Source organism: Leptinotarsa decemlineata, unplaced genomic scaffold (assembly GCF_025532065.1).
Source record: "Leptinotarsa decemlineata unplaced genomic scaffold, Ldec_3_MD MMD2_tig00001719_RagTag_RagTag, whole genome shotgun sequence".
Classification (NCBI taxonomy): domain Eukaryota; kingdom Metazoa; phylum Arthropoda; class Insecta; order Coleoptera; family Chrysomelidae; genus Leptinotarsa; species Leptinotarsa decemlineata.
Genome location: NW_027412569.1, coordinates 7,649,179 through 7,667,644, shown reverse-complemented (window position 1 = coordinate 7,667,644; position 18,466 = coordinate 7,649,179). Strand labels below are relative to the sequence as shown.

The 18,466-nt window shown below is 37.2% G+C and overlaps 1 long non-coding RNA gene across 1 annotated transcript; it reads right to left on the bottom strand.

Annotated features, from left to right (window-relative positions):
- Nucleotides 1–8,943: 8,943 nt before the first annotated feature.
- On the bottom strand, nucleotides 8,944–10,554 carry LOC141482711 (uncharacterized). Its single transcript, XR_012465675.1, has 3 exons — nucleotides 10,345–10,554; nucleotides 9,943–10,092; nucleotides 8,944–9,209 (listed from the first exon to the last, which is right to left on the bottom strand). It is a non-coding gene; the product is annotated as an uncharacterized lncRNA (long non-coding RNA).
- Nucleotides 10,555–18,466: the final 7,912 nt, after the last annotated feature.

Genomic DNA, 18,466 nt, shown 5'->3' with positions numbered 1-18,466 from the left:
TTGAGATAAGTCCGCCCATTACACTGGCCACAAGTTGAAGAGCACTACAATCCCGATTTCCTGCATCCACATTCCGAACCACAACCATTCTTGCAATTGCAGAATATTGTGTGGAGCAGTTCCACTGGAGCAGGTGATCTAGATTACTGCACAGGTTTATTCAGTTTTGTAGACTTGATGTACTGTGCATAACGAAGACGATGGATAGTGACCACAGATTTTGGAGCATTATAGACATGATTAAAATTACATTCGCAAATGAACAGGGCAGTTTTCTTTTTCGAATGCTGCTGTAAGTTGATATAAATTTGGCAGTTGATCATTTAATAATTTAAGGAGTCGGTTATAAATGTTAATGATATATAATATACTCAATTACAAAACAAATTAAAAATACAGAAAAGTTACGACAATTAAAAACAATGAAGGTGAAAAATGTTATCATCCAGATATCAAATGGAATAAAATATACATTGATATTTCATAGTTCTTGTATAAATAAAATACTACAATGAATTAGGACAATAATGAGTCAATGAATAAAATAAACAGAATAAAGACCTGTAGCTTCTGAAAATAGAATATAATGAACATTTATGATTGACAGTTTTGTATGAATAAAAACTACAATATATCTGGATAATAAAGTGTCACTGAATAAAATAAACACAATAAACATCTCAAAGCACAATCTTTAAATAAATGAGAGCATTTGATTTTTTTAAACTCTTCTATAATTTTACGTATTCATTGGATTGTTTTCAAAGGTTTCTTGAATTTTTTGGGGTAGGTTGTAACTAAAACTTTTTTCTGTGTTGTTGATTTTTGGAATAACATACCTACTTTTCTTTCTTGTACTGTACCAGTGGGTAAGTAGGTGCTTTTAATTTTTCTTTCTTCAAATATTGTTTATTACATAACTGTACGGTACAGAGTTGTCTAACGTCCATTGCTTGTGTTTCGGAGTAAAGAAAATCACACTAGAATATATTGCATCTTTCTGTAGAATAGATTGATGTTCAATTGATGAAAAAAAATCACTGCAGTAGTTAATTAGCAACAAAAATCAATGATAATTGTGTATTTATCAATGAATAATAAACTTTATATGACGTGTTTTTCACTGGGACTAACGACTGACCCCATATGATGCTCCAACCGCTTGTCTACTATTTGCACTGATAGTAGACAAGCCTTATTAGCCTTGAACAGACAAAGTGGCTAGTACTAGAGTGCCACCAAGATTTAGCCAAAGCCTCAGTAGATAATAACATTATCCCGAGGTGGGTTAAAGGACACGACAGCGCTCTGCCGACTCTATAGCCAAGGAAGCGGCTGGACTAAGAATTTTAGGACCCAGTGACACCTACGGCCCGATGACTTCACAATTGTGGAACTAACCAAAGGTCACACCCATGCTCAATCCCTAAAGATATGGGACGGAATCGAAGGATGCAATCCTGTCAGGATCACCCTGAGCGATCCTGGGAAGCTGGCGATGACCGAGAAAAATCTACGCTCAACAGTAGGATTTCTGACTGGCCACTGTCAACTAAGGAAACACCTCCAAATTATGGGGCTATTGGATACACTTCTATGCAGGATGTGTGAACAGGAAGATGAAACTGTCAGGCATGTTCTATACGAGTGTCCTGAGTTATCATCAATAAGAGAGTGTGTGTTCGGCGAGTCTTGGCCTGCACCTGCCAATATAAAGGAGATGTCTCCTAGAGACCTGTCCACCTTTCTGGAAAGGACAGGATGGACGATGACCTAGGAACCTAGGAGAACAACTCTTTTGGAGGATGTACAATGGGTCACATGTGGCCTAAGTGCTATGGGCCTTCACTCACCCTCTCTACTCTACAGATACAGATGCTCTAACCACGGAGACAACTATGAGGATGTCAAAATACAGGGTATAGCAGGGTATTTTAAATTCCGAGATACTTAGCTAATTTTGAACAAGATGACTGGTGTATAACTTTACTTGCTGGAAATCCTATATATTGTTCCTATTGAAAAATGCAGTCAACGTATTTTTCGTCCCTTCAATATACTTCGGAAACAATCTAATAAAACTTTCCGACCCAATGCACCCAGTACGTCTAACGTTTAATTTCAACAATTTTTCCCTCGACGAACAAAAATGATTGGACTCTCTTAATTGCATTACACTCGTAGACGTTTATTTTAACAGGTTAATCGTCGTTGCGCTTGTTATCACTTCCTTCGGAAAACAATGTGGAGTGATGCACTTCACTCGTGAATAATTGCTATCTGACGCTCGCACACCCTTCATATGAGAAACGGCGACATCAAAAGTGGACCCTTCCTGGATCGGGGCCCCTCTGCATCATGTGTATCGTCGGTATTTTCATGTCCCACAATGGTATCGTGATATAATAATTGTGGGAGTGGCTCTTGTTACGGCGACGTTTATATTCGGGGTGTAATCACCGTTTAAATTATGCTCAATGTGATTTTTTGTTGTAGTTCGAACGAAATATTTGTACGTATCCTCCGTTCCACTCCACAGAGAACCAGGGATGGTGACACACAAGCTAATGCAGGGACCAACTCCGATCAGCCTACAAGGCTGATGCCCGTGGACAATACAGTTTCGTAGTACAATTTCTATTGAAGCATCAAAACTGTCCCACCAAGCAAAGAGGACTGGAAAAACGGTCAACCACTTGAAGCGGAGGAAACTTGGTATATGGACGGCTCAAAAATCCGAGAAGGAGAAACAGTCGACATATATAGATGTAGAGCGAAGATGGGAATAGCACTCAGCCTCAGCACAGGAGGTCGCACGGAAAGAAAACCTGAAAATGTACAACTAACGAAGGCAGATTCAATACTGGGAGTGCCAGTGGACGAAACCGTGTCGCAGCACAATTAAGACAAGAGTTTCAAAGCTATGACACTAAACAGAGAGGACTGAAAAAGGGCCCACCAGTTGAAGACAAGAAAACTTGGCAAATGGACGCCACAAAAAACTGAGAAGGAGCAGGAGCCTGCATATATGGAGACAGAGTGAAGACGAACATCTCACTAAGCCTCGTACTCCGGGATTCCTGTCCATACTGGCTTGGAAGGCAATGATGTTGCTGGCTTCCTTGCTAAGGAGGATACTGCAAGCAGGTTCATGGGACTTAAACCTGTCATTGGCATCGCTTCAAGCTTTGCCAAACAAACAATAAACACTTGGATAGCAAAAAGATGGCAAAATCTTCCAGGATTGGCTCACTCTGAGGCGTTCATCCACCCTTCAAAACTTGAAACCAAACAGTTGTTGGACTGAAGTAGAGATGATCTACGATGTCTAAGAGACCTTTCACATTCACTGTCGTCTGTTTTATCATACGCAGAGACTCGAACTGTCGAAAGTGTGTATTGCCTCTGCTTGGAAAATGATTAAACAGCAGATTACATACTCTGTGGCTGCCCCGCTGGGGATCAAAACAGCTTGGCACTCTCATCATCTAACCGGGAAGATCCCTCACCATATGAACTAATCGGCTTCGTTAAGAAGCTGAGTCATTTGGTCGAGTATGAATAGGTGTAAATCACAATAAACCCTTGAGGGTTGCGTTGTACAGTTGAATAGATCCACTCACTTTTGATTTACCCTAACCTTACAGCATCGGAAAGAACGCAAAAGTGTTTCAGGTACAAGTTGCCGCTACTGAAAATTATGTAAGAGAAGTGCTAACGGAGGAGGTTAAAAACAAAAACGTGACCGTTCGCTCCAACAGCTGGGCAGCAATTGAGACGCTCAGCTCCTACCAAATCTATTCACGACTTGTAGAGAGCTGTCTCAGCGAACACAATGAATTGAGTTCCGGATACCCTGATACGAAGGTCACAACGACAAGGAGGCGGTCAATACTTTAGCTCGTGCAGGCGCATTCAAAGCCATGATATGTCCAGAACCCTTCTGTGTGCTGACGAAGACGAGCATAATGACATCTTTCAATGCGTGAATGCAAACCAAATCGTCAATTGGGAAAACAAGCTTCCAGGGATGAATTCCACCTCCCCTATCAATCTAATTCAATGTAATCAATCAATTTCATATAATACTTTGATATTCCACATTGTTTCACGCTTTTCCACCAGTTGTAACGTAGTTTTTGTTCATGTGGGTTTTCTTCACTCGGATAACATAGTTGTAGAAAATAACTATGTACAGATGAATACAGAAGAATGATCAAACATATTTTTTATATGTTGCTGTAGAAATTAAGAAAGAGGCGAAGAAGTCATATTTATCGTCAGATCGTCAGTTGACGAAGACTCAGTGGACGTTACACAGACGATATAATGTTTCAGAACCCAGGAAGTTGTCGGCTTTCCCAGTGATCACTCAGTCGTAGACTAATAGGAAACGCTCTCGTCTAGCTCAGCACGCTGAAGAATATACGCAACGAAAGCACAAGAGCACCTCCAAATGCTCAGCACGACCAAGACACTGAACTGGCAGTCACTGTTGACCGATATGAGGTTTCTGCTTGTCCTGAAATATCGATTCTTTTGGTGAAGTAATGTTAAGGGCGCGTATTGAGCCCCACTGGCGTCCAGCAGCTGAACTATCAGTCTGCCGGCCGGGAACTGATATTAGATTATATACACTCGGTAACCCTATTTGGGAATGGAGTTGCGTACTCCTTCACAATTCATCAAAAGTAAAAGTGTTGGACAATCATTATTGTGTTTTTCACCTTGAGATAGCAGTTTGCTTTGAACATCACAAATTCCCCACATCACTCGTTCAGACAAGAAAAGGTAGACGAGGTAGCAGTGAGACGAAAACAAGAGACATAGGTTCAACTTGCTGGTTGGAATTCAAATGACCGTCGAACAATTTTAACCATCATTTTCTATCTTAACTGATTGGCGATGACGCCAGTTTTGGTGAAGACCCTCACAAATTTTTTCTCTTTTTGCTACTCCTAAAAATACTACTATTGACAATCGTCAAAAGGCCAAAAACCGAATGCACACATCACGCTCAAAGAAGTAGAGAAGGGGTATGGGGATGTGGAGATGCTAGACCTCTTGCTTGAGCAGAATCCAGCTTTGGGGTAGGATGCGGGAGGCATGGTTAAGAGAAAGAGAAAGTAATGCAGATTGAACAGGTGGAAGAAAAACATAATTGTGGAAGTGATGCCCGCACTCCCACGAAGGCTGATGAGGATGATGAGGATGAAGGAGAATGAGAAGGAGGATGCCACGGGCATGATTGTGAGAACGAGAAAAAATGTAGGAGGGAAACATTATTGTGGAGGTGACGTCCGTACTCTCCCGGAGACTGATAAGGATGAAGAATAATGAGAATGGAAGATGCCAGGGGCATGGTTGTGAAAAAGAGAAAAGGGTGCAGGTTGAGCAGGGGGAAGGAAATCATTATTGTGGAGGTGATTTCGGTGCTTTTCTGGAGGATGGTGAAAATGGAGGTAGTTGGACTTGACCTAGCAAGTATATATGTCGAAGAGCATAATAGTGTGGCCGTGTGCTTTGTATGCTGTCATTTTGGGCACATCTATAAAGCATGCAAGCAAGAACCAGCATACAATGAGTTTGGAGGTCAGCATAAGGGGTGAGAATGCATGGGTGACAGACGACTTAGCTGCATCTATAAAAAAAAAGTCGAAGTAATTGCAAGTGAAAGGAGGCACTTGACACTTGATCCCAATCGCCCAGCATACGTGAGAAGAGTGGACCTAAATGCAAATCCTGTTTATTGTTTTTATTGTTTTGTTCGTGTTCAGTGAGGATGATAATATTCTCTTTGATTGATACAGTGACCTGTTTTAAAAGCAGCTGACCAGAATTTTGAGGAGAATCAGTATACGATGTGTAATTACGTTGTTTTCGGTTAATATAACCGACAATTGGCCAGCACAATAACTAACTCCAAACATAATCACCCAACTTCGTGGCAACTATTGATTGGCGATTCCACAAAATCCCATTACGCCACCTAGGGTACAAAATGAAAAGCATAATCCTAACACATGACTATCGAGGTGCAATGTGTCATTTTTACGGTTTCAAAATCACGGCTTGCCGTTATGAACGAGACTCGCCTGCAGTGGTCGCAATTTTGAACGATCATAAAAAGTAGGCTTTGAACCCCTATATTATATTGGAGGCACTTCATCGTTGGGGAGGATTATGAAAAAGGTAGCGCAGAAGGTAGGAGTAGTTGGATATCAATATAATTGTGATACAATTTTCACATAAGCTTTTATTTGAGTCAGACAGTTAGACTTCTACAAAATGTTTTATATAACAGTAGGTGATTACGAATTTGTTAGATTTCGTTAAATAATTACAAAACAATCTAACCTCTAAAAAACCGGTTATTGATACTGGTAAATATGTTAATTATTGGCATTTCCTGCAAAAACTTGATTGGATGAATGACTGATTCTGGCAAAAAAGGTAGATTTTAGGAAAATAATCACAGTGTAATATTATCAATAGAAAAACATGTAATTTATAAAACATATCTTCACATTTTGGTTAAAATGTTAATGTATGTCTTCATTGACTTCCAGAGATTCTAGTGGGTCAAAGTAGGTGATTTTGCACAATGCAATAAGGAAAATGATTGCATGAGAGCAAGCACCACACTGTATCTTTCACATATGATCCTCATAAATTCAGAAGCAAAATCTGCTTGTAATATAAAACTTCGAAAAGCCTAAAGTGACTTGTTTAAAATAAAATCAATGATGGGTAGAATAGAATTGTATACTTAGTTTTCTTTAATATAATATAAACGTTTATTCAACTCAAAATACAAAAACAAATACAAAAATATCAATACAAAAAACATATAGAGAATGCACAAAAGCAATTGAATGCTGAAAAAACTGGTTACAATTTGAAAATGACTAAGAAGAATTTAATCACGGAGCAAAAAATTATAATAATAATAATAATTTATTTTCTAAGAGACAAAATATTGAATTGGAATAGTCAAGTTTGGAAAAAGAAAACATACAAGGTCATCACCCGAAGATGATTGTAGATACTAACAATCGAAACGTCGTGAACTAACGTGACTTGGGATCTCTTCACTTTTTTGTTATTATTTTTATTTTCTTTCTTTTTTTTCATTTTTTCATTTCTTTATTTTTATTTATTCAATTGCTCTATTGTTACTTGTATTTTATTTCACTATTATTTCATTTCAGGTTTATTTTGGGTAATATAATTATTATTTTCAGCTACTCATTTTTAATTCTCCTTTTTTAGGGATTTCAAATCATTTCATATTGTAGACAATAGAAGTCCGAACTGGTGAAATTCATCATGAAACATTGTCAATCAAATTCAAAGCTTTGTAATACAAAGACTCGCCGTTGAAAATTCTAAACATATAAAAATGTTATATGTGTGAAATGTGACAGAAACATTAATGACAATATTCTTATCAGATATCATCTGAAAATAATTCATCTGTTGGATGAAAACATCTTGTAACGAGTTATTTTTTGAGTTGCTTTTTCAAAGTCAATAACGAAGAACAGTTTTTCAATTCATTTGGTAATTTATTGAATGCATGTAAGTCATTATTAGCAGGAGAGCAGAAATATACTAAATTTTTACAAATTAGTGAATGGAAGTGATTTTGAGAACGAGTATTTACTTGATGTATATCAGAATTCTCCATAAAACTACCTCTATTCTTGAAAATATAGAGATACAATTCAAAAATATGTAACGATGGAAGTGTTAAGATTTCATATTTGCTGAAAAAACTTTTACAGCTCTCGGTACTAGGCACATTCATGATACACCTGATAATTTTTTTTTGTGCAATGAAAACTTCCTGAACCGTGGTTGATCATCCTCAGAAACAACCACCACAGCGCATACGACTCTCCACTTGCCCGTAATATACCATCAGTAATTGAGAATGTGTAAGTACCATTCTCAAATTTTTCAGAACATAGCAGTGCGAATGAAGCGCTTATATCAGACTCGAACAGTATACTTTCCAATCGATATTTTCATCAATTGAAACATTTAATGATGAAAAATATGAATTCCATGATTTCAATGATGAAAACAAACCTATAATGAAGCTTTAGGTGAATCTATAACTGACTCAATTCAAAATGTTTTTCCCTGAATTATTTTCAACCATCCATCTAGAGTTACCTTTTTCACGATCATAATCACTACTCCACTTCTCGATTGTGTGCACCGATCTCACATTATCGCAAGCTGCCTCCACATGTGTGTATGTATATAAATACGAACGAGGATAAATCTTGTAACCATAAATTCGGATGTGTTGATGAGCCTTCGTTTCGGGAATTCATAAAGCTTTAATTAAAAATGTAATGATTTATTCGGGGATTTCGCAAAAATTAACAGTATGCGAATTGGGTGATGATTGCGAGAAAAGGGTACAAACGAATACAAATTGCGGGAATAAGGGTGGATTATTTATGGGGATGAATTCCCATGCCAGTACAGTACAAGGGATTTTAAAACTGGACATTGCCGTTATTTTAAATTACCACTGAGAGAGAAAGAGAACAGTACCTCTACTGAGGTACCTCTACTGACTTCATTGACTAGAGGAATACATACGCATTATCATCGGCTTGAAAAATATCGAGTAAATTGTAACGTTATAATTATTGCAGATTTACCGGGGTAGTGCAGTGGAGATTGGAGTGGTGTTCTTTGGACTGACTTGCCAGTTTCAGATTGTATTAAGTGTCAAGCAAGGTTCTTGAAATTGAATTTTGGCTGGACGCCAGCATTATTTTGTTCTCAGAAATAAAGGATAGAAATTCAAACTTTCCTTTTATATACAACGGTAATTTTCTAAAATATATAACGTTAATTTCTTTCTATTTTGTACAAAGCCATAAAACACTAATCAAATATATATATTGAATATAATAAAAATCAATGAGCAATTCTGTGAAAATTGATTGTATATAAACACAATCGAATTTATACAGAGGTACCTGTTAAGGTAGTTCTTATAATGGATGACTGCAGCATGGTTCGGTGTAGGTAGTCTTGGGTATCTGTTGGGTTTCAATAATTAGGGCTTTTATATTCACCCTTGTATTCCTTGAAAAAGGAGCGTGAACCTTGAAGACCAGTCGATTGGTTGGGGATCACAGTAGGGCTTCTATATTTACCCTTGTATGCCTTGGTAACTATACCTTGAAAGACAACAGTTCAGGTATGGCTCACCATGGTAGTGGTATCATGAAAACGATATGAACTAATGACACATTGAACCAGACAGATGTATACTATACTTGAACCTTGGATGTCTAACGTACTAATTAAAGTCTTTAAGCAAATATACAATTGATGAATATATTGAATACAGAGGAGTAAAATTATACAAATGAATTCTAACATCAAAATTCTTGAACAACTTTTCTACAACAATGTTTTAACAAGCATTGAGAGTGAGGTTCATTACTGAATGTATATATACAAATATATATGATCAAAATTTTTTATAGGTATATACAAAATATTATCAATACAAGTGAATTGTAGCAAAAGAATATTGAACAAGGAAATTTTTGTTCATTGAATCAAAATATTTACTAACGTGATAGGAGGGCTCCAAGAAAGAGATAATCAATATTTCTTTGAAACTTCTTATGTAATCCAAGTTTCAAGTGGATGAATCTTGAGTTCAAGGAATATCCTCCAAATTAATTAAATAATTTTAAAGGTGGAGATAATTAATGGGACTTGAGATATAGATAAAATAATGGCAAGACACACTTTTCATAATTTGCAATGAAGATACGAAATCTCAACTTTCAAGAAAATAGCCTACTGGACCTGGCGGCTTAAAAGGGTGACTCTAGGTGAGATTAAACACACAATTACTGATTTTCAAGATTGAAGGAAACAGTGTGTATTAATACTCACCCAGAATCATCTCCAGCCTTAATATACAGGAATCCATGTGGGTGGCTGCGTTTCTAATATATATTTTCCAAACAGGAACAGCCGTCAGCCTCTATTCCGAACAAATTGATTAAGGCCCTTTTGGGATTTCATTCGTCATGCAACCAAATGCTGTGAAAATAAAAACGCAGTCAAATTTTTAAAAATCAAGAATTTCCGTTTCACGAAGTTGTGAAAACTAAATCGATATGTTCCTCACGGTAAAAATAACCTGGAAACATTCATGAACCGAAGAGATAACCACTGAAATATTGAAGAATTACAAAGATAAACCAAGATATCGATTGCATGAAACCATACATATCGCCATTTTATAAAAATTGAGTAACGGTAATAAATAATTCTAGGAACTCTTTCATGTACCTGTGATTATGTTCAAACAACGAACACTTCATGAAATCTCTAAGTGAAAAAGGAAGATCATGTCAAGATATTTAAACAACGTGATAGAATTCAAGCGATCAATCATCTACTCCATGTTGCTAAGACCATCATCCAAACGGAAGAGAGCGAGCCCTTGTCCTTTCTAGAAAAATTTAATTCGCTCATGCGTATTTCATTCATATCTACTGACCCGAACTTGCTATTGTATTCTGTGAAAAGTGTTGTAGATTTGATTGATGGTTCGGCTATCTTCCGCAAGATGCTCTGGTATGTACGAAATAATTATTATTGATTTATTGAACGAATCCAATGTTTTACTCTATGTCACTAGATAGTGGGCTCATATTAATGATAAATGTAGTTATTATAAATAATGTAACGTTCAACCGTTACAAAATACATCATAAGTTGTGTTTCACCTATCATGTCAGTCCTGATAAAAAATATATTTAACATCTCAAACAAACGTCTTTCAGATGGCGGTTATGAATACATAATTTATTGGTCGTTTCACAAAGGCTCTAAATCTTTTTTTACGTTTCTGAAATGATGTCTTCAAAATTAATTCAACGTCATTTTGGATCAATTTCATCTTCAGATATTAGTTAATTCCCAGTTTACTATAAAACGGAAACAAAATACTATATTACTTTAGTTTTCAATTCATCAGCAGAAATACAGATGTTCGTAAATTTAAGAATACCTATTTTCAACAACTCAAAGGAAATTAAATGATATGAGACATATTTATGATGTTCAATTTTCACCCCTATTATCCCATATGATATTTGTGATTCTACAAAAGCATGGTAGAGAATTTTCAGATATTTGGTGTCTGAGATGTTTCTCAAGTATTTGAATTTGGCCAGTGTACCTCTCAATTTTCTGACAATGTTTTCAACGTGATGTAGGAGATAATTATATAAAACAAATAAAAAAATACATAATATAAACAGTGGAATATTAACAAGCAAACAATCGTGATGTCAAGCAGCCAGATCAGTTTGAAAATATTCATCAAGTGAATAAAAGGCATTTTTGTAGAGAATAGTTTTAACGCTATTTTTGAAATTAATGGGATTTGAAATTTTCTTAATGAATGTTGGAAGTTTAATGAATATTTTTGTAGACATAACATGAGGTCCGTTTGATACAGATGTTAATTTGTGTACAGGAACTATCAGATTATAATTTTGCCTGAGAGTATAACCAGCAGCTATGCGGATAATATCCCTTTGCAGAAACTCATGGTTTCTTAATGTAAGTGACACAATTTGAAATATACATGAATATCACAGTTAAAATTTGTAACTCAGTAAATAACTGCTTACAATAATCACCATATTTTTAAAACACATGGTTCTTAGTATCTTTATTTGAGCAATCAACAGATCATTCAATTTGTTGCTGTTACCGTAGCAGACTAAGCAATAATTTAGACTTGAGTGAACATAGGCATAGTAATAAGTTAATGAAATATTAATAGGGACAGAATTTCTGAGATTCCAAATGACGAAACAATGCTTGGATAATTTCATAGAAATAGAGTCAATATGATCATTCATAGGAAAGGACTTCATCAAACCTTATTTGTGTGATGCAGTAACACTTGCTATTGGTGAGCAATATAAAGCTAAGATCAAACAAATCTCACTCTCAAATACTACTGTTCAAAGACGCATTTGTGAAATGAATGCTGATATTCCAGCAACCGTTATTGCTGAAATGAAGGAAAGTCCTATGTTTGCGCTGCAGTTGGACGAGTCCACAGATGTTGCTTCGTGTTCACAATTATTGGTGTTTACACGATACATTAAAGATGATGATGTAAAGGAGGAATATTTGTCCTGCAAGTCTTTGCCCACTTCTACTCGCGACGAAGACGTATTTAAAACGCTAAAAGAGTTTATTGAGGAAAATGGCCTGGATTGGTTGATACTGGTTGGTGTTTGTACAGATGGGGCGTCTTCCATGATGGACACCGGTTCTGGATTTCAAGCACTCGTGAAACAAGTTGCTCCTCAAGTTTTTGGCCATCATTGCTTGATACACCGTTACGCTTTGGCTGTGAAGACGTTTCCATAAGATTTGCTACATACGTTAAGTGACATAGTAAAAATTGTCAATCACATTCGAGGCAGCGCTACAAACTCAAGATTATTCAAAATTTTGTGCAATGAAGGTGGTGCTACATTTAATGCTCTTTTGTACTATACAGAGGTAAGTTGGTTATCAAGAAGGAAAGTTCTAAGTAGGGTTTATGAACTACGAGAAGATATTAGATTGTATTTTGAAAATCAGAGAATACAAAAAGAAAAAGAATATTGTGCAAAAATTAAAGACCAAACATTTGAGCATCGATGGCGTACCTTGCTGATTTTTTCAGTGAAATTAATAGTCTGATTATTTCACTGCAAGGAAATAAAACAAACATTTTGACGTTGCAGAATAAAATCGCAAGTTTTTTGCGTAAATTGGAACTTTACCAACGTAGACGCTGGCCAATGTTTACGCAACTAAGTGAGCAATTAGTAAATACTAAACAAGACAAAATCACGTTTGAAAACTCCGTGGTTCAACATTTAACTGCTGTGATAGACTCACTGAAGTAATATTTTCCGAACATGGATAGTCGTGAGTCTACTCCTGGATTTCAAGACCATTTTCTACTTGCGTCGTTATTTTCAAGGATGGAGATATGTCAGTAAAAGTAGAGTTTCTTGGACTACGGGAGGATAACTCATTGAAAGTTGATTTTCAAAATGATGACCTCGGCACATTTTGACGAAAAGCAGCTGCAGAATATCCTATTATAGCTGACAGAGCTTTAAAAATGTTGATTGCATTTGCTACAACTTACAGATGTGAAACTGGTTTCTCGACTGTTGTTACATTAAAAACAAAAGCTAGAAACCGTCTGAATGTAGCATAATATTGTTAAATTTGGAAATGCAGATCAATATCAACCTTCACACCAGTCAAGTCCGAGATTTATATATTACCTGAACGTGCAATTTCTTACCTAATAAAGATATTTTTGTTCGAATTTGTGTGGTTGAATTTTAAATTAGCTAGGGGTAAACTCAATTCCCATAATTGTTCACTGGGATAGTGGCATTGAAAAGGTTAGGAACCACTGGTGTAAGGAATCGTGCTGACAGCTGAATGGGAATCGGGTGAAACCTCATTGTGATCAGCCTCCCTCTGTGATGCGGGGCTCTGCCAGTGTGACCAACTCTTTCCCTGCTCCTCGTGGGAACACACATGAATGGAACAAATACATAAACAGAAACAACAAAAACAAAAATCGATCTCAAGGCTGGGCAGAAGTGCTCACCTCAATCTATGTCGGTGGCTCCTCCTCCCTCACTCCACGACCAACAGCAAAGGGCACTCCCTGCGGCGGGCGCCAAGAGCTCCGCCTTGAATAAAGGCAAGGATCCGGCTGCCCTTGCAGGAAAGCTCCCTCAATTGTGCATCTCCACTGAGGGAACCCCAAGAAGGTTGAAGAAGTAGCGCAACGACAGTAATGTCGCTGTACCTTCCAAATGCTTCACGAATGCCGTCGTAAGACATTCAAGGTTACCAAAGAGAGTATGTGTTCGGCGAGTCTTGGCCTTCACCTGCCGATATAAAGGAGATGTCTCATAGTGACCTGCTCACTTTCCTGGAAAGGACAGGATGGACGATGACCAAGGAGGACGACTCCTCGGGAGGATGTACAATGGGTCACATGCGGCCTAAGTGCTGTAGGTCTATAGTACCCTCCCTACTCTACTGATATAAAACCTTTTTTCAGGATGAAAATCATTTATACATAATTTATATATAATTTCTTTGATCATCTCATTCCGATCGTAATAACTCTGAACAATTTTAATATATTTTGCAAATACAATGTTTACTAGGTAGATGAAGTTTTCCTAAATGAAACTAGCGTGATGAAAATTCGTGAAGCAACAAAAACACTACAAATCATCTTTTCAGCAGTAGAAAATATATTATTCATTTTAATCCAGCAGAGTTTACTTGATTTGTATCTGATAAAGTATTATGTAATATAATCTACACATTCTATACACTCTATCTCTGGACATCCCTGGAAGTAGTGGTCCCTATTTGAAATATTTCTAGAATTTTCCAGTTTCAAAGGTGAAGCGATTATTTCTGAATGATAACGAAACTGATGAAAATATTTGGTATCAATAAGATTCTACTCAACCATAATTATCCTAAAGAAACTTCTTCAGAGAATTTTGGAAAAAAGGTTAATGGCAAGCTTGTTCTGCCGATTTGACACCGCTTGAATATTTTCATAGATTTTCCTAAAAGTCATAACCTAGAAGAAGGAACATACTTTCAGTAGCAGATTCGAAGTAATAGAAAATGAGTCAGAAAGATTAACGACGTTATCATGGACGAGGTGAAGCAGGTTAGAAAAGAGGTGAACAAAACAGGAAATGAATAGGTGAATGATTCGGCAACCCAATCCGATCATACCCATGTGGCTAACCAATTTACAATTACACCTACTATTTTGAAGACAGTCTCAACAAGGTGGACAAGACCATCAAGAGGTGGAATTCTGAAGCCTTCGACTTCTTCTAGACAGTCGTCTTTTTGACGCAACAGTCATTTCCAGTGGTTGGATAGATGAATAAGAAATCAATGCATTAGTTCTATTACTCCCTAGTCACGCAGTAACCATTTGGGAGAGTATCTGCAATGATTATGAAAGTGTTGTGGTAGCTTTGGAAATGCTTTACGAACAACAATACTGAAAATTAGTATTCTAGAGTCAACTCAGAAGCAGACACTTATAATCATTGACTTGCATCGATGTGCGTTAAACATAGAAAGACTAAAATAATTCATGAAGCAGACTAGAGTAGTCTTTTATTCACCGTTTGAAAAACGGTGGATAAAAGACTAAGGCTGAGGCTGAGACTGAGGCTGGGTTAGCATTTTTTGATAGCTGCGAAGACTTCTAGGTCCTGAATTTGTCCGAATAAGCAACGTTGAGGAAGAAACTTAACAAACTTACACAAGCTGACCCGAACGAGGCCTTACCACAACTGCAGACGGTCAGAACACTTGGTTATGGTTTGTAGTAAACCACCAAGAAATAATCCTATGTTAACAATGGATGCATCAACTGAAAACACAAAGCAGAAATCTAGAACAAATCAGAGAAGGTCATTGAGAAAGAAATCACTGCGTGTCGAAGATAGACATTGATGGTCAACTTCATAGAGGGAGATGACTGCTGAAAGAGTATTAGTACTAAAATCGATGACCTTGAAACTGGATTCTGTATATTGACGAATAGCCTGATCCTGGGATCACGAATTAGATAAGACTTCAGGAAAATTTAGAAAGAGTTCGTCCTGATTGGTGGCGAATTTTGAAATATAGTGCAGTTATAAACGGCTACTCTTCTCAGTAATATCCCTCGTGTCTAGTGTATAATTAGTAGGACTTTCAGATAAGATAAAGATCTTGCACAATTAGTCTCACCTAGAGCACCAATCAAATTTGTGCTAAAATATCTTCATTGTAACCGAAAAACAGTCCTCAAATTACTTGATGATGCATTTCCTAACGGAAAAATTGATGATAATGAAGCGATCTCACACTTTGAAGAAGGGGACCTACAACGAGTAGATCAGAGAATGAGGTAAAAGTCTATGAATTCTCGAAAATACATCTACAGGTCATCAGTGACTGAATTGAGTGACTAGAAAGCAGTGACTAGAAAACGAAGACGCCGTTTTTCTACTTCAGACCCAGAGAAAAACTGAAAATTTGCTTCATGAAGCAAACCACTGATCATTCACGTAGAAAAACTAATCATCTTCAATGATGGTCTTAGATTAAGAGAACAGTTTACGCGGGATGGAGTAATTTGAAGTGGAAGCTATGTTTGGCTGCTATTTCCTCGAGTACCATCCTTGGGAACGTCCCCATGACAACGTTTCAAGTTTTTCCAATGAAAGGAAGGGTTCAAAGAATCTTTGACGACTCACGATTGAGGTGGTATGAATATGAAGGCACCAACTTGCAAATAAAAATCAGATTAGTACGTGTTGATAAGCTGAAATATACATTTACGACTGTCTTTTTGATTATTGGATAATGTTAATAAATTTCATCAGGTGTACTACTTATTATTGAGGACCAACTTAGATGAAGTAATATTGCCATCAGTTTTCTCAATTTTCTTCCTATCAGAATTTAATTAGAATTTTTCTCTGTCACGTATCGACCATCTATGATGAATTTTCCTTTTCGTTCTGTTTTCAAAGCGTCGGACTCGATATCGCCGAACCCATCGTTGATTATTTCATAAGTTTCTGTATCCTGCGACGTTATTTGCTTTTATAGCAGCCGTCTATCTGATATCGAACCCTTCGTATCGGATGGCCGCTTATAAAATATCGACCATTGTGTAACAGGAGACCCATATCCAACTATAACTCAGCCTACAGACAGCCCGTTCTCCTTTGAGGGCGAAATATATAGAGAACATTTGAGTACAGACATCGGCAAACACTGCGGTAGTGTCGTCAAATAGAGCTGAGTATTTGACGAAGACCTCTCTGTTAGCGTTTTCCAGCATATGATTGTGTGTGCCCAGTTTGAATACTGGTATAATTAAATGTAAATAGGGGATGGGGATATCGCGTTATTACAAACAATGAACGATGATTTTTTGTTTCTTGTTCTTGGGTCCCGCTTACATTCTTGAATTGGATAATTGGAGGATGATTGAGTTTTTCAGCTATTGCATCCAATGATACAGTATCACATATTCGCGTTAAACATAACGAGCTGCCTCTGCATTATTCACAGTGGATGTCTGTATTCCAAGCGGAATTGTGTGCGGAGAGATTGGAAAAATCTAACCTCATACACAAGTCAATAAAAATATTCTCGGACAGTCAAGCGGCGTTGGAAGCTCTTGGCTCCTACCGAGAAACGTCTGAATTCGTAGCAAATTGCCAGAAACGACTCTCCTCGATAGAAAGATTGAACAGATTGTCTCTCATCTGGATTCCTGGCCATACTGGCCTGGAAGGCAATGAGGCTGTCGACTCCCTTGCAAAGGAGGGTGCTGCAAGTAGCTTTATCGGACCAGAACCTGTCATTAGCATCGCTTTAGGTCAAACAAAGATTAAACACCTCGACGTCAGGACGATTTATGGACTCCTGGCGAATCTTCCAGGACTGGCTCACTCCAAAGCGTTCATTCACCCTTCAAAGCTTGATACTAAACAGTAGACTACAGTAGTGAGGAACTACTATGTCTAACAGACCTTCTTACAGGTCACTGTCATTTGAATCATCATATGCAGAGACTCGGACTGTCAGAAGACAGTGCATGTCGCATCTGTTTGTTAAATGGGGACAACGAGTAACCCTGAAATAATTCCAAACTTAGCCCAACTCTCCTTCAGTTAATTGCTGTGTGTATATTTCCTGGTGTATTTATCTTTCCAATACTCGTCAGATTTCCTGTCTATCTATTTCCTGAATTAATCTTCCACCTTAGATTTTAGTATCCCTACAACTGGTACTGGGCCCATATAAAGAGCTGAAGATTCGTGTTAAAAATAATCTCCGTAGAAGTCGCTAGTTTTGTCTCAACCAAAGAAGCATAAATACTATGGCTCCAATGATTCAGTGATACCTTACCTACTCTTTTTTTCCTGGTGTATTTATCCTGGTCCTGGACATATATATATATATATATATATATATATATATATATATATATATATATATATATATATATATATATATGTCCAGGACCAGGACCTGCTGCGTGATTCCCCATACTATATTATTATGTTCACCTGGACCAGAATGACAAGATGGTATGCCAGAGTCACTACTGTTTTTCCCAAGACGGTCTTGGGTACCAATCTTCCTTCAAGCATGCAGTCTGTCCACCTAGATTGTATATCTTCGACTCCTTTTCTTTTCGATGCCCCGATGATCGAATACAGAGATTCTTTCAACACTTGACAGTGTTCCTCTCTATGAATGATCTCAGCTTGAAATCACTCGATGTTATGTTAATGAGTTCTAACATGCTCTG